At 31.2% G+C, this 18629-nt stretch overlaps 1 protein-coding gene across 2 annotated transcripts in view; it reads right to left on the bottom strand.

Annotated features, from left to right (window-relative positions):
- LOC118204330 (uncharacterized) overlaps positions 1 to 15854 on the bottom strand; it is a 1054928-nt gene extending 1039074 nt beyond the window's left edge. Inside the window, exon 1 of one of the 2 annotated variants that reach the window (XM_085815465.1) lies at positions 15684 to 15854. The gene's annotated coding sequence lies outside the window, so the exon portion shown is untranslated. The remainder of the gene's footprint in view (positions 1 to 15683) is intronic. The other variant, XM_085815469.1, reaches the window with a different exon arrangement.
- Positions 15855 to 18629: the final 2775 nt, after the last annotated feature.

Below are 18629 nucleotides of genomic sequence, written 5' to 3' on the forward strand. Positions count from 1 at the left end.
ACTTACCTAACGATGTGCAGCTGCATTTTTTGTTATGCACGATAAATAAGCTGTGATTCTTTTGAAGGTGGATGCCGTTAGATACCGCATCCTCTATTTTATATTTTAAACATCTTCCGAACTGAAGACATGTTTAAAAAATACCTGATGTGGCCAGCACAAAACATCTCGCCGATTACATATTAAGACATGGAAATGGCGGAATAGCAAAGAGCTTTAACGAACTCACTTCCAGTTCATCGTTCGTGAATAAAATCTAATTTGTTTGTAAACTTTATGGCTCAATGTTAATTGCAAAAGCTACAGATTTTTTATTATTCTGTTCTCCCATACAGTGGACAATGATAACTTTATGTGCTAATGTACACATCAGTTCTGATGCTCCGATTTAAAAATAGCGCATTGATCATAGTATATCCTCTAATAATATAGTGATTCGAATTCACAAATCGATGACTTAATAATCACGAAATTTTTAGAAACAGCATATCTTTCTAATTCCTGTTGCGATATATTTCTTTATATATTCAGTATATTATTTACATTTACTGTATTATTTCTTTAAAAATAATTCATACCGATAAGATTTGGAGGCAGCATCCTTTTATTTGAAAAGTGATTCGACACAAAATTCTATGTCATTGAAAACCGAGGCTAATTACATTTAACTGTTGCATAACGAGAGCACGTTATCATAATGAGCTTATTTTCATTGCAATTAACATAATTCCAAACATCCATTTAATGCTTATAAATGTAATATATGTTGTTCTCAATCACATACCTGTTTTAGATACCAAATTTAAGAAAAGTCTGTTCAAATCTTCAAGTAAAAGAGCTATTGTTCATACCTTCCAGTTTATCAAATTTAGACGCAATTTAATATGCTTTTCCTATTAATATAAAAGTCTTAAATAATAAATTTGAAAAGTTTTGAATTATACTTTAATATGCACTTTTACTAAAACTGTTATGGGATTTAAGTAAAGGATCCCCTCCGTATGCCCGTTAAAAATTGTTATGATCTTCCTATAAAGTACCAATTCCGATTCTTCAATTTTGCCTAAAATCTAATGATTTCTTTATATTAGAGAAACCTTAAACACGAAAAATGAAAATTTTTGGAAGTTTCGTGTGAGAATTATCATGGCGAAAGTAATCGTCACTCGCTTATAGACACACAGACAGATAAACATCATTGTCAAAATAGTAAAAGAGGTTTTGCGGGGATTGAAAACTCGTTATAGAATTTTTATTCGAAAACAGTACCTCCCTTAACTATACATGACGGGATTTAAATACAATGAGTGCCTTTTTTTCCCATTAGGGAAGTCGTCGAGTTCTGGGCATTTCTTAGACTGGACGTTCCGTTATTGTAAACAGACCTTTATGGACTTTACTTTTGTTTGTCCAATTTTATCCAGAATCTAATCGACTCTTTGTATGAATGTAGAAAGCTTATTTTTCGGAAAATGAAACTTTTTAGAGATTTATATAAGAGTTATCAGGAACGAAAATTGTCCCAGATATACACACACGCGAACAGACGAACATGGTTGTAAAAATAATAATAACGTGTTGTGAAAACTCTAATTTTTGTTTATTCACCGAAAACTCGCTATCGAACCTTTGGAGCAAAAATAAAAATCTCCCTTATATAGTATTTTGGTTAATAGTATATAGGTTGGCGGGGCTAAAAGGAAACGCTTTCTTACGTAATTGCATATTTGTTAAAATTCTCAGCTATACATAAAAAAAATTATTAAAATGATTTTAAATCCGTGATAATCACTTACTGGTTTGCAATATCCGTTGTTAGTGATACTATAATTCCGGAGAGTAGAAACAGTGCAAATCAATGTCTGTAGTATTGCTTGGAATGATTCGTTTTTCACTTTTGCGCGCAGAACCATCATTGTAATTGCTCTGTAATCATTTGACACAAAATATAAATGAACTTAAAAGTGGTTTGTGCAAGATGCTGTAAACACGAAGAAACTGTTCATGACAAGTTCGTTAAACTTTCTGAATACTTTAGATAAATCAAAAGATAATTATTATAAACAACCGACCTGACATAGCATGATATTTTCTTTCTGATGTTATACAGATAGAAGTGAATTATTAATATTATGTAGATTAAAATTACCTAGGACATTTTATGCAAATTAAAAACGCATCGATCATCATCCGCCTTGATTAAAGCTATAATTTCAAAAATAAGAAATAAAGATTGGCTCTTGAGAAGAACTAAATTTGAATAACCTGTCACCAGTAAGGTTTTTTTCTCAGTAAGAAATAAAGTGTTAGTTATCAATGGGACATAAAACGCAAGTTAAATTGTGAGTAGTACGTGAGTGTTCCCGTATGACAACCGTTTATTATCTCATCAATGCGGTTAGTCCATTAGCATATATGACCCTGCATTGACCTCTGGTGCTGCTAATTTCAACATGTGGACTGAAGTCAGTTTGCTTTGTATGTTTCTAATAACATCCCATCTTTCACTTTACGAGTAGTTATTATTGACACCCAAATTTATGTGAGGTAACGTGATGTTCGAAGAAAAACGCGTGACAATAAACTCTGTCGCAGTTCTTGGATTTATTCAAACTGTGCTTAAATTTAACTATTCAGTCAGTCTACAGCTGAAGGGGCAACATATCATTCAGCTCGTGAGTCCACTTCCTTATTCGAGTATTATTACATATGTACAGGATGTTTTAAATGCTTGGGAAATACTATTCGTGACATGATGAATTATTATTTCACAGTGAACAATGAAGGGGAAGATGCATTGTAACAAAGATATTTTTCTTGTAACTCGTAGAAAAGATTCTTTGCTCCGTGTTACGAAGGCAGCAGCACGAGACAATTGAACAGAATTAAACATCTAAGTTAAGCAGAAAGTTAATAATAATAAGAAAACTTAGAAATATGTTTTACTTTAAACACAGTTCATTACCTGGTTAGATTAATGATATTTATTCCAGATTCCGGGGATGTAAACTCAGAAAAGAAACTCTCGGGATATTTTTCTTTAATTTCTTTTCACCTTAACAATCGAAGTTTGCAAAAGAATCTTTTTTTTTTCATCAACTATCTATTTATTTTTTATATCATTCAAAATTTTTATCAACACTATATTTCAAATATCCTTTTCGCAAATCAATTCAAATATCCTTTTCGCATAGCGGTTTCAGATTCATAAGCTATTAGCAAAATTATATTATGGATTATCTTCTGAAAAAGTTTGAAATGTTTCGTATTTAAATTAAAAATCAGTATTTAATATCAATACTTTTTATCGGTACCCTGATGAAAACTAAATTCCCACGCAAAATGTAATTTTAAACACTTATTCTATAACATGAATTATTTTTAATTTGCAATGTCTAGTCTTAATTTTTATAATTATGAACTACCTTTCTCTTTTGTTATTTGCTTTAATTGAACTATAGTTTTCAGTTTGCTTGTTTCATTGTTCTATTTTTGCTGTTAATTATTTAAAAACCACAGTTTTATACATAAAAAGTGAAAATAAATAAATAAATAAAAAAAAATAAAATTTAAAAAAATCCGAAAACTTTCAAATTTTACATTACGTCCAAAGGTGCGTTTTTTCAACGTTTCAACGTTTTGTGTGCTGTCTGCATCTACTAAATATCATGTTCTTCGCACTTAAACCATAAAATTCAATTTAATAACAATATCGCAAAATAATTTTAAAATGAGCATATCTTTAGAATTTCCGATACACAGTCTTGCGCACTAGAGATATTTTTTTTTTTCTTTCAAGTAGAGTGTTGCCACTGCTGTCTTTCAAATCGTTGAATTTGTTGATCAAAAATTCGTTGATTAACAATTCGTTGAATTTAGTTTCCGTAAAAGTTTTGCAAAATATGAGTTAGAAAATAAAACGAATTCCAAATTCCAAATCTGGGCTTCCAGATGCCCATATTCGGGTGGAAACGTACTTTACTCAAATTTAATGGCTCTAGGTACCCTTGTTTTATCATAATGCGAGAAACATATATACATTTATGTAGATTCTTCATTATTTAATTTCTTTAAATATTGCACAGAGCTCTAATATTTGGTGGCAACAATTTGAAAAGTGAACCGACATTTATAGTAAACCAACGCAAAATGCTAAAACGAAATTAATAGCCTTTCTGGGCCAACGCTCTTTTGGCTTACAAAAAAAATTGCTTAAAAAATATTATAACTAATAGTCATACATTCTACGTTATATTTTTATATTAAAAACGTTATTTGAATAATTTCCTACGTGTATGTAAGCAGTTTAATATAAGGTTCACATTTTCTACCTTGCAGTAATTATTAGAGCAAATTAAAAAAAAAAATTTTCAGCCGAGAAACAGAATAATCTAAATGAAATACATGATCAGACATAACATTTCTAATTTATAGTATGAAAAACTGGGAATTCAAAAGTCAAATATCTTAATGTAATGTGAAAAAAAAATAATAGCATCCACCAGACAATCTGTGATGTCTACAATCCAAATGTTTTCTAATTTAGGAACAGAGCAACATTTTCCCTTTAGTCATGAGAGATTGACTGCCAGCGCCGAGACCATTCCAGGCAAAAATTTTATAAAACTTCGATTTTTAAAAATTTTATTTTCATCTAAAAACTGAAATTTCTCATTTGAGAATATAAGTAAACCTTAGCAAATTTTATGTTTGGTATTTTTCAACAAATGCCTAATTCATCATTTTTATAAACATTTATAAACATTTCTTCTAGTAATAATGTTTACAAAAATGTTTCTAAGGCCATGTATTGCATAATTCCGCTGCAGAATAATCGTACATGCATAACAATTTTGCGAGTTGCCTAGGCTTTCATTCTATTGTTGGTAAAATAATGTGTAAACATTCTGGGGAGAAGAATGGGGTTGGGAAGGAGATTCGGCAGTTTCCGTATTTCGAAGCTTTTTGAAAACGTAACAATTCATTGAGAAATGTGAATTTAAAATTTTTATTTTTTCTTTCGTAGACATATTAATTTCAGGTACATAAAAATTAATTTATAAAAGAAAAAAAAGCGTTTAAAATTGAAAGTAGCGTAACGTATACAAATGAGGAGATTGGGGAGTAGCTGATTTATATGTACAGCATTTTGCTTTTGATGAAAATTGAAATACTGTATCATGAAAACTAAAAACATGGGAATTAAAGAAAGAAAATTTTATTTATTGATTTATTGTAATCGTAGAAAATTCTCAACCAGACTTGAGATTTTTTAAAGCCATTTTAAAATAATATAGATCTTTATATAGTGCTTAATACTTTGATACTTATTTTAAAAGTAATGTAAGACTAAACAGAAAATCTCACAAGCACGTTTTTGCATCGTTTCAATATTATAAACACAATTCATATTTTTTGGGTTTATAAACGCTGGTTATTTTTAAATGTAATATTTTTCTTTTTAATTGCAATAGTAAAAGAGGTAATGTTTTCGGTCCAAAAGTTTGTTAGTGAGTCATGAGTAAATGAGCCCGAATTAAGTTCCCTCAACACGTTTTAACTACTTTTACAAGGATTCTTGTCTAGGTGTATGTCTTTGACGATTTTTCGTCCAAGATAATTCTTATATGAAACTTTCAAAAATTTCTGTTTTTCGTATTTAAACTTTCTACATTTCATATAAAGTGTTGATTGGATTGTGGTTTAAATTTGACAACTGGAAGTGGTACATTGCATGACTTCCATAGGAGTCTTTAACGGGCAACCAAAAGTGGTACTTTATTTGAAGCTGATAACAGTTTCTAATGAAAAACTGTGTTAAAATATAATCCAGTGCTTTTCAATATTAATATTTAAGACTCATGTTGAAGAAAACAACACATAGACTTTTGTTAAAATTAATAAACCGAAAGTGATACTTTGCTTGAAGCTCTCAATGGTCTTTAGTAAAAGAAGTCTGATGTGTACAGCACATGACTTCCTTGGACGGAATATTAAATTATATGCATTTTTTTCTTGCATTTCGTTTAAACTTATTGGATTTAATTAAATCTACTTCGCCGACAGGGCATAAACCACAATAGAATAAATGCATTCTTTAAAATTCACTCTATTTACTTAACAGTACTATATTCCGTTCATATTATAACTCAAAATGCACAAAATTTATATCATTTAAAGGATTATCTAACCGTTGCCACATGTTCTATTCAAATACTATAATAAAGCTAGAACGATGTATAAAAGAAATTAAGCAAACAAAACAAAAAAGAAACAGTTTTTTACAGACGATTGAGTATTTCTCATTCAATTAATTCAGTTCTCAATTCGCGACAAGGCAAAAATACATAAAAACTCAAAATATATGTATTAAAAATTACTAATTATTAAAAATTAAATTATTAAAAAGTAAATAAATCTTAAACACTTATTTCCTCGAAAAAAGTCCAGAAAGGATTAAGCCTGATTTAATTCGCAATAATAAATGAAGGCATTATCTTTGTTGTTGCGAAACTACGTTTCTCTAGATTGGCAACAAATCCACTACTCTGCTGCTTCAAATGTAAATAAGCAATGGCCGCCATCAAAAAAAAATATTAGGCTTAGTGGCACTTAAACAACTTTAAAATTGTTGATAATTCTAAAAATATTGCCTACAGATTAACTAAAGGCATAAAAACCTTAACCGGAAGACAAAAACAACATAATTCAGTCATTTTTAAAGCAAAAAATGTACAATTTGCAAACATATAAGAGTAAAGAAACTGAGATCACTGAGCCGGGTAACAGATTGGATATACATATAAATATATTTATATGTGTTTGGTGCGGCCGATTGCAACCAAAATACGAGGTGCACATCTACATGTTATAGTAGTTCTGTATACAAAATTTCAGCCTTCTGAGGCTACTCGTTTTTGAGTTATGTGAGATACGTACGTACGTACATACGTTCGTACAGACGCCCCGAAAAATTCTCTTCAGAATTCATTTTAAAGCAGTTTTATAATTTTTTTTTTTTTTTTTTTTTTTTTTAGGAAAAGAGTCTTTTATTCTGTCCTTACGTACAGATATCACGCAAAACACATCGTTTAATTGCATTCGATAGCGGTCAAAATGGATATTTTCGTTGAAATATGCTGCCTGAAACTTTTCGCGATTACAATATTTCCTTTTTACTTCGTACAAGGAAGTAAAAATAGGTTATGATATAAAATAAAACCTCACAAATCTGTTATTTAAGAACAAAATTTTACATTTATAAGTATTATATATGTTCTTAGAATTAGGCTAAACGCTGCGAGAATAAGCTAATTATGAGAACAAGCTCATGCTATGAAGAAATTAAGTGCATTAGCCTCAGTCCTCAATTCTGTATGCTTTCCACTTTCCTGTCAAATCAGTTTTCAAATATAAGAACATTGCTGCTAAATGTTATTCGATTTATATTATTTAAAAAAAATAAAATAGCAGGTATAAATAATAATTTAATATAAAAAAATTCATGGTGACAGTTAACATTCAAATGGAAAATTAGTTTTTCTTCGCAATATTATTATTATATAAATTATATTTCTGACCGGAGCTTTAAAATATCAAGTCTTTATAAATTTATAAATCTCATATATAAAGTCTTAATGTGAGCACATAAACCGATGTAAAAAATATGAAAGGCTTTAAAATTAAGCAAAAGCGCCGGAATCGAAAGTTTTCTTTTGTGTAGTTTAAAAATAGCGCTAACAAATAAATCAGCGTATGAACGTGGATATTTTATTTGCTGTTATGAATCCCCATTATTTCCCCACCAGGAAGGAAATTAATATACATCATAAAACTAAAATTTCGCGAAGTATGTTTGCATTTTGTTGCTTTGGGTTAAGAGCATTAGAGCTAATTGGCAGATCATTTTAGATAGAGAATGTTTTGTGAAAGAAAAATGTGTTAATGTGTGCGAACGTTTTTCTATAAAAAATGGGGTAATCATAAATAAACAATTGAAGCCTGACGTGATTCATATTTTCAGCCAAAATTTAATCTGCATTTTCATTGATAATACTAATGTGTATGTTGCAACATTTTTGTTCCAATATCAGTTTTAATAACATACGAGTAGTATTAGATGAAAATGATATTTTTATCCTGTTTGATTTTTACAGTTACAGTTGCATTGAATTTTTATGGCAACATATTTAGAATCAGCTGTATTTTAGTAGAAAATTCTTTTTTTATGTTTTCTATTTCTTACAGAATTTAAGGAATTACTTGGAGCTTCATATCTTATACGCCGAAATACTCAAAATAAGGAAACAAATATCATTGCAAAATATTATTACCAACCGTTATTTAAAATGCTATAAACTAAACAGATAACTAAAACAATTATATGAATATTTGGTATGAATATTTGACTAACTGATTAACCTTCAATGTTTTCCCTAATAGTCTTATAACATTGATATTAAATGTTTTCAGTAATCTACATATTATATTACTTATTGTGATATTTTTGCTTGATTTAAATTAAACCAAATGAAGTACTAAAAATAATTTTACTGTTCAACCCTTGGCTGTTTAACGTCGACAATTGTAGTTTGTCATGTGCCCTGTTTGTTACTGAAACATTCTGATAATTAAAAATTGAGATATTTCAATATATTTGTAGCTGGACATTTTATTCATGTAAGCAATTATTGCAAATATTACAGACATTTCCATGCATAGTTACGAATGCAATGAATTAGTGCCTTTGTCACAGTTAAAATAGGTCTAATTTGAATTTAATTCAGTTAATAGGAAATAAAAACATGAAGATTGTTTATTTCGTTTGCGTCAAATATAATTTTTCAATCTCGAAGTTTCAAAATCGAATACGTAGGTAGATGAAATCATGTTTTAGATACCTCATAATGTTAAATCAGGATTGAACTGACAGGAATGGATTCTAGCATCGAATGATCGCATTCATCAAGTTGTCTATTGAAAGGGATATCACACCATCAATTTCCAAGCTCGCTTGTCTAAACCCAGCAGGTGATGCGACGTGCAACGCCAACAGAAAAGCATTAATGAGATTTTAAGATAATGCATCAGTTTCATTTCTTCAAAACTCAATGATAAAGTGTTAGACAAGCCAGTAGGTAACTTGCAGGAAGTTCTCACCAGGTGTCTGAAACAACCAACTGTGAGAATATTGATATTTAAAGAAAAATAATTTTAATTTAGATGAGTATATATTTAAAAGAATCCTTACACGTATCACGCTTGTAAGATATCAGTACATTAGTGATTCCTATAACGACTAGAGTATACTTTTAAGATTTTACTAATCACAGTTTTCCCTACATTTTTTATATGTATTTCCTGTAACTATTGATCTCGAATTGTATGCTTGGTAATCAACTGAAAGTCTTAGCTTGAAACTTCCTCATTTTATTTACAAAGCTTAAAAACTCAACACTTCGAATGTTTTTAAATAGGTTTCGGTTTTTATAAAAAACTGATATAGCTATGCATCTAGTACACTCAGAAACATGTAATTCCACAAATTAGTTTCATTGATATTAAACGAAGCATTTTATGGCAGTGATACATACTAGAATACAATGAGAAACTTCTGATTTCCTGTACGTAAATATTCTCTAACAGATATTTCGAGACACACAGTCGTGTATCGCTACAATCAAGACTGAATAATGATTTATGCCTTCATTCAGAAGAAATCGTTTTTGCTATTTAAGATAGAGTCATGCTGTCGAAACTATGTTTGAATATCAACAGGATAAATCTGCACATGATCATTTAAATATAACACATGCCAGACTTAAACATTTTTGTTTCCAAAAAACAAAAACAACAACAACAAAAAAAAAATGAGAAGCATGTATAATTTATTAGAGCTGAAAATTTCTTTTACGAGAAAACTTTGCGTAGACTTCAGAATTATTAGTCAGTTTAAACTTCATTTCGGCATCCTTTCTAGAACAAAAAAGAAGGTATTCAATGCAGAGCTAATGATTATGTTAATGTATTGAATGCGAATTTAAAATTAAGTTTCAGCTTTAAATTTTTCATATACTGATAATTTGATAAGAACGATAATAGGTATGAAAGGAAATTTATTCTTTTTTCTACGGCATATGAATAAACAAGCCTAATCAGGAAACCTCTCTGTCCCAATCTTTTTAGAATGATTTATTCTGTTACAAATGGATCAATTCTATCATTAATAAAGTCTGAAAATGTGATTTTTTTCCTTTCTCCTTGAAGTTCAAACAAATGAAATCCATCATACCACCAATAACTCAGCATTTGGATTCCAGTACTTTGAATCAATACAAAAACTAATTAACATTTAAAAGACATCCTATAAGCTAACTATTATTTTAGAAATGCATCTCTAATAATTTCATGAAAACTGTAATTTTTTTTCATTTCTCAGTAATATATGAAGGGTAAATGATCAAACGGATGATTAATTTAGTTAAGTATCTGTGTTTGTTGAAGTATCTGCGACAGTTTTTAAATAGTAGTAGAGTCGAATTTGATTTCGGTTTTGCGCAAATGTTTAAGACAGTCTGTATTCTTCTGTTTTATCATAGAGTAATTATGAGCTACTTTAGCATACCAAGTATAAAAAGAGTTTCACAAAATTCTGCAGTCTCTTTGTTAAATCATGGCTGAAAATATTATTTTAATGTAATATGTTTACAAAATTAAAAAACAAAGGGCTGTAGGAACGATTAATTTAATGTAAAACTCTCTAAAAATACATCTGCAGTTTAATCCAAGACTTTAAAATGACACGCTTTGTTTCGTTTTGTTTTATTTTTTATTTTTAAGTCGTAATTTTGAAAAGAATGTTTATGGATTCCCTGTTAGACTTGATGTATCTGTTAAGTGATGTCGCGAAACGTGTCTGAGCAGTGATGCAAGAGAACAGAAATAATGACGCACAGAGTCGGGTCTTCTTTTAAATATCTTGCGAAAAGCTCGGCTATTTTGTATTCTTGAGAATAATTTACTGCTATATCCTGTGTGTTTTAAATGGATGCCTCATTACCTGACGGAAGTACATTTTAAGCAAATGTTTAGTTGTAATGAGTAGTACCGACAATTACAAAAAATTTAACTTCTATTATATATAGTAACAAACGGGAATGAAACACAGGATTAGTCACGATAATGAAAACATTCACTACCCTGACCTCTTCAGGAAGCGAGCAGCAAGTCTCTAGAAATGTATCGATTTTCTTTCTTTGAAAATAAGTAATGTGTCAAATTTTATTAGCTGGAAAGGTGATGGTGATAATGTTCTTTGATTATAAAAGAACCTCTCTAACAGCATACTTTTCCTCTAGATATCCATGTCAATATTGAATGTTAGATCTCAATCGCTAAACGTCAATTACAACGCATCTACAAAAATTATATCGATTTTCTTAACTGGTAAGCAGATAAACATGGATTAAGTGTGAACTCTTGAGCAAGTAGACCATTTGCATTTGCCGACAAGTTCATAAAAGACCTTGTTTTTGTCGATTTCTTACAAATAGCTGGAATTAAGTCATATTTCGATTTGTCTAATTTCCATGATCATATAACCCTTGTGATTTCCAATCATTTCCTCTACTGAATAAGTGGCGGAAATTTATCATCGGTATGTACATCATTCGCGGTATTCACAGACAGGTGATAAATTCTCATTCACTCTTCCAGAACGTCCCCAAGGATGAGACAGTTGGCTTCAAGGGAAAATACTTAGTGAGAGAATTGCATAAAATATATTTTCCCTAAATACTATATTTTTACCTTTTTCTGTGCTTTTGACAATAAACTATAGTATCGTGACGCAGAGCAATTCACTACCTTTCTTAGAATACTCCAAAGAAAGACAAACATCGGTTTAAAAACACGTACCTCCCATTAAATGCTTCCGAATTTCTACAAAATATGTCTGTACCTATGCGTCTGATAGGAGATTCACATCATGTCTGAGTAACACAGCGGAAACAACAACAAAACAAAAACAAAAAAAAAAGATTAGAACTAGAGTCTTGGAGAGAAAAGGAAAATATAATACCTCTTTTGATTACTTAGTATAATACAGAAAATTCGCTTAGCAAAAGCCAGTTTATGAAACTTTTTTTTATAAAATATAAAATCTATTTTCTAAAATGTGTACAAAATAACTCTTTTTCTAAAAAAAAAAAAGACTGAGTAAAGTTTATGTTTAAAATTAAGATTACTTCATGAATTAAACTAGCAGTTCTCAACCCTTTGACTAACGCGTACCATCTAAACAAAAATTGAAAATCTTTAGTACCACCACTACAAAGTACTACTACACCACTCTTGAACAAAGCTCAGATCGCATAAATGTACGAGTGTTAGAGAGAAAAACTCAATCAGGATGTTAGGGTTTTAATAGTAAAAATACTTTGCTTCTTTGCGTACCACCTATCCATCTCTTGCGTAACACCGGCTGAGAACTCCTGACTTAAACTATCATTAAGGGATATAACGTGTAGTTATTAAACTCTGTATAATTATTAAACCTGTGTTTCTGTATAGTTATTAAACCTGTGTCTGATTTTGAAACATCAAACTCGATTTCGTAGTTTTTCATAGAAAAATGAATTGGTGAAAATAACTTTGTCCCTCGAATCTGCTCTTTGAAACGAATGGAAAAGTTCAAAAATATATATATAGAAAATATCATAATCGCATCTTTTACTTAAACTTCTTGCACCAGTGATATAATATATAAAATTAATAATACACTATTTGAAAGTTTGACACTTGATGATTATAAATGAGGTAATAACAGGAACAGTTTTATATTTTTTTTATCTTTTATCTATACTTTTTAATTAGCGAGAGCTAATAACTACAAATTACATTCAGTCTACTGTGAGCAGAAATAAATTAAAGAAGAAAATAAATCACTTATGTATGCAAATTAGCATTCAATAAGTACATTAAAACATTAACAGTTGCAGAGGTCTTAAATTCCGAATCCCGTGGAAGCAAGCAGTTTTAGTTTGGTTTGGTTTATTGAGATTACGGCAAAGCATAATAGGGCTATATGTCCTAGGACGAGAGATGCCTTCGTGGAGGACTTTCTAAGGATTTGGTTTGGTTTACTTAATTATGGCAAAGCACACTAGGGCTATCTGCGTAAGGGGATAGATGCCTTCGTGGAGAACTTTCTAAGGGAAACTGGCTCGTATACACGTTACACATGAGGAAAACCACGAAACCGCCCATGCAGCCCGCCCGTTCGCGGGATTCGAACCTCGGATCGAACGACCAGCGTTCAGCGACTTTACCGCTCGGCCGCTGGTGGGCGCCGCAAGCAGTTTTAAAGACGTCTCTTTGGTTATGAGCTGCCAGTAGTTCTGTTCATTGAAGCATATTGTCTTTTTTTAGATAAATGTTAATTAGTTTCGATACATGGAAAACGCAATTTAATAGATAAATCAGAGATCCCCGTGGACGCTTTTGTGCCCGCCGTCGGTTTTATGTGTGCCCGCTGCTGTACGATCACGATAAAAATTATTTAACACTATGTTGAATCACACTATGATCCATTAGAAAGCTTTGTTCTGTACAGTACTGATTCATGAAAATAGTTACAAAAATAGGAAACTTTACTTGAGCAGTCCCTTTGCAATATCGCCCTTTCACCTGAAGATCCTCATTTCATTCTATGTGGTGAAGAATGGTGACTCAGTAAATGCAAATTTCTTGCAAGATACATAAATTTAATTGAAGAAATGAAAACTTTCTCTGCACTTTGCACTAAATGTTTGTATTTTGTCAGTGCAAAAAATCAAAGTTTTGCTGATTTAATAGCTTTTTGTTGGCTGGTTGATTTGGTTTTCTCACAGGTATAAATTATTTGAACTTAGAATTGCAGGGAAAAGACTTTAATGATTGGGTCGTTTAAAACAAGATTGGTTTTGTCGATAATACTTCTGAAGCTATTTCCAAATTCCCCAAATATGAGGAGGGTGTGGAAATGATAGCAGAAGCTGGAAATGATTAGCCCTGTCATACTACCAACTTTCAGTTGCTTTAAGATCAGTTTGAAAAAGAAATTCAATAGTTCAATATTATCGAGCCAATGGTCGCTGTTTTCATGAATCCATTTACTTGTTCAATAAATATGATGGAAATAGCTGCATCCATTGCAGAGTTTATTCAAGCAAGAACGGAAGACCTGGAGCTAGAAATTTTGGATTTATGAAACGACATTGTCCTAAAACCCAATGTATCAGACAAGAACTTCTAGAATATTATTGATAGAAACAAATTTTCATTCTTGAAACAAATCATCATATAAGAAAATAATCGTGTTTTGCTCCATATACTTGTGTAACTTATTGTTTTCAACAATGAATACCACAAAATCGAATTACAAATATCAACTTACAGATAATATCTCGATAATGGCTTACAAGCAGGAATATAAATCATACTCTCCTAATTACAAAGCAATGTCAGTGCAATACAATGCCAACTATCACACACTTTTTTATATCAAGGAATTGTAAACCAAAGAATTGTTACACTTTTGTATGTATTGTTTAGTAATTCTTTGACATAAGAATAATCAATAATTTTGGAACAAGTTTTGTATATTATGTGTATTATTATTTATGCTAACCTGTACATTAATATTTTATGTTAACCTAAACATTTTTCAAAGTAAACCTGCACATTTACATTGAAAAAATGAATGTGATTGTCATCCCACCGGTATTAAAGAATGTGCTCTAAGCCACGAAAACGTTGAGGATCCCTGGCGAAAATCATAATACATTTAATAATGATTTAGCTTTAATTCTTATAGTTTCTTATTTCCTGTTTTAAATGTGTTCGTAGTTCTTGTTTAATTGTTCCCTGAATCTCATACTAGAACACAAATTTGGAGGAGCAAGTTTTAGTTTGATATCCCTGTCTCTGTACAAAAAAGAGGTGTTTGGTACACTGGTCTTAAGATCTTGTATTTAGATCACTTGGATAACTTACAGCATGTAAAATTTAGTTACATATTAAAAGCTGTTAATATGATGATGATAATTGTCTTGCCTAATAAAAACGAAGTTACGTGATTAAAAAATCGATAAGCAAAGCAATAACATGCTTAATATATATATAAATAATATATATATAATTTGAATTTAACAAACATTCTCTATTCGTAAAAAGCAAATTAAAGTTAACAAACTTAAGTGAAATTTAATGCAAACATATAAATGATTAATTATTGTTGCGAACTAATCTACAATATCATTTAATAACTTGCAGCAATGGTGCAAGAGAATTATTTAAAAATTTGATTTAACTTTACTTTATTCTTTTGAAGCAATATATATATATATATATATATATATATATATATATATATATGTATGTATCTTTTTGTATCCTAAGCTGAACAACAGTACAGCATGACAAACGAAATTTTCAAAATGAAATTCCTTGTCGTTTGAACACAATGAGCTATGCTGGTAAATATAAAATGTTTCGAAATAAAAATAATTATTATATATAAGCTGAAAGTTGTAAATTACCTGATTGTTTCGATTTTTTTTCCTGACCGTAAAAAAGAACTAAAAAAAATTCTTTTTCAGACTAAACATTCGCATAATCCGTTTATTTTTAAAAACAAAACTTACCTCTAATCGTTTCACTTTACTCATGATAAAACGAAACATCCTCAGCCTTTATAATAATTAAATACGCACATATATAAAATTTAACACTTTACTGTGGATAATCCAAACAGAAAATGTGTCCATTGCACATACACATAAAACCACACTTGAGAGAGGGGAGTGATAACGGCAGATCGTCCGCTGAGCTGTTTTCAGTGCACTGACCCAGTAGACTGACTGATTCGAATGGGGTAAGAAAAAAAGTTCGATGCAAATCGGGGACGTTCGCTACCTGGCTATCAGAGGAAAAAGTCATCTCAAGAAATACAAGTGTGGGATTTCGGCCGGACACATTTTTTTCCCTTCCCATTTATTGGTTTTTCTTTTCACACCGTTCTGAAAATGCAGTTCTGCTCGTGTGTAAACGGAGAAAAAAAACCGGAACTTCAAAATTCTTAACTCTGGCAGTTGTCTTTATTTTCGAAAAAGAGTACACGCGCATTCTAAAAGTTTCTTTAAATATCTGGTAATTTTTACTCTTCCAAAATTCTCTTTACACGTTTTCTAGAAGATTAACTGCAAATTTTTCACATAATATTAATTTAAGTGCATTAAATTTTATCCTTTTTAATCTGCGTAATCCACACAACTAGTTCATACTGCGATAATTCTGTCTTGGAGCAAAGTAAATACAAATTAATTCAATTTTAAGTGCATTTACCCATAATCGAGTAAATTTGATAATTTTCAGAATTTAGAAGCATTTCTGTGATGGATCAGAAAAGCTATTTCTTTTGATCAGATTTCGTCCGCTCATTGCTTTCTAGAATTCCTACTCAAATTGTAGGATCACACGAAGTTTATTGTACTTCTTGTCAAAAAAGTAAAAGATAATGTAAGATTGCTATTCATAAGAAGCCTGATAATAGAGTATAGAACTTTAGAAAAAGAACGCGCAATAATTATGTAGCATTTCTAATTATAGTTGGAATAATACTTTAAAGTAGGGAATGATATTCCTCCTAATTATATCAAATGCGATCTTCCTTGTAGTTTTATTTTCGATTTCCAAATACATTCAATAAGGCTACGGTTGTGGTCTTTTCATGATATCTCTGCACTTCTGTTTATTGAAACAAAATTAATTCAATTATGAAAAAAATGACCCGACTAGATAGTTGTTTAATCCTTTACTCTAGGCATCGACTGTTTATAAACTAGCTTCCTTTGAAAGTCTTCCACTCATATAACTCAGAATAAAACCTTTAATACTTAAATGCTTTATTAAAATTCATTATCGGTTAACAGTTTCGGTTAATAAGGTCAAGCACACCTTAATCCTTACTCTCTATTCTAAAAATCGTAAAAATAGCTTTTCCGGATTGTGTCATTTCTAGATCAATCCATCTTGCATGGTTTGCTAATGGCTAACGCTGATGACGTAGCTAACTCAACCTGAACTGAAAACTTTCTAATATAAACTAAAACCTTCTCTAGGTGAGCCTCCGTACTAGATAATTGCTCATTTTTAGCTTCCACTCTCCTGCAGTTAAGAAGATACTTCGCTCCGTTTGCTTGGTCGTGCTACTAACTATGCCATCTAAAATGTGACACTCTACATAAACGTTTGGGGTGTGTATTGCGCCCATGCTCATATGTGATGAAAAATGCGTTTTCGATAATTAGTTTGTATCTAGCAAAAAAAAAAAAAAAAAATTACATTCAATTCGCCCACGCCTTTGGGCAAGTCTCTCTTTCGAGATTTTTATTTCTAATTGCGCAGTAAATTCCGCTTACGATTATAATTCCATATATCGTAATCCGTTGCATGATTATAATTAAAGTTTTAAAGTTAGAGCGATTTCAAAATGCTCTAACTTTAAAACTTACAGGTCAGAATGACTTGATATTTTACCAGAACAATCCTGAGGTAATGGAATTTTGTTTGGCGAAAGAAAAAATTAGTTCTAAATTTGTCGATAGATGTCGCTATCATTGTTCACATTGTTGCTGTAGAAGTATAGCCGAGAGGAAACAATAGACTAAATAGACTAATAAAGGGTTTACGACAATTTTTTAGCGAAAAGACAAGAAAACTTATTTACAGAGAAAGCAGGGATAGTGACAAGAGAAGCTTCAAGAAACAAACACCTTAGAGATGATTAATGCATAAGTTGTTCGATATGATGTCTTCCTTGTTCGCTGCTAATTGGAAGCTAAAACTGCATGTTCCACACCAGATCGGAAGGTATCTATGCTGTGAATGTGGTGCGTGATGCTTGGCTTCAAGTCGGCCAGATTTGCAATCCGCCCACTGTAAACAACATTTTTCAGATATCCACAAAGCCAATAGCCACACGTGTTTAAGTCAGGAGAGCACGGTGGCTAAGCTGTTGGAAAATGGCCTCTTATGATTATATAATCTACAAAATGAGCGATCAGCAGCAGCTTCACACGAGTAGCAATGTTCGGAGGAGCGCCGTCTTGCATGAATATAATGCGATCAACACATTGCCGTTACTGAAGTGCCGGAAGGGCATGGTTACTCAAAAGTGCTTCATACCCCGCTTACCAGTAACTGTGCAGGTAACGAGTCCCGCAGGTGTGATCTCGTCGAAGAAGAACGGACCGACGACAAACGCTGCAGTTAATCCGCACCACACAGTGACCTTTTTAGAGTGAAGAAGTAATGGCTGTAGCGGGAACGGATTCTTGGTAGCCCGTATCCTGCAATTTTGCGTATTTACAGAACCTTGCAAATGGAAATGTCTTTCCATTCCAAGAAGGCCATTCATTATCCATTTCCATATGGGCAACGAACTGTAGCGCAAACGATTCACGTGTTTCCAGGTCAGCAAGATTAAATTTATCTCTCATTTTCCACAGGCCATATATGGTCATTGGGCCGGATATTATGCCTTTTAATTTCCGGAACTTCCTGATAGCTGTTATTGCTCAGTCACTATT

The sequence above is a fragment of the Stegodyphus dumicola genome, chromosome 4, assembly GCF_044657685.1.
Source record: "Stegodyphus dumicola isolate Sdum_Otavi_A_Nest chromosome 4, ASM4465768v1".
Lineage (NCBI taxonomy): Eukaryota > Metazoa > Arthropoda > Arachnida > Araneae > Eresidae > Stegodyphus > Stegodyphus dumicola.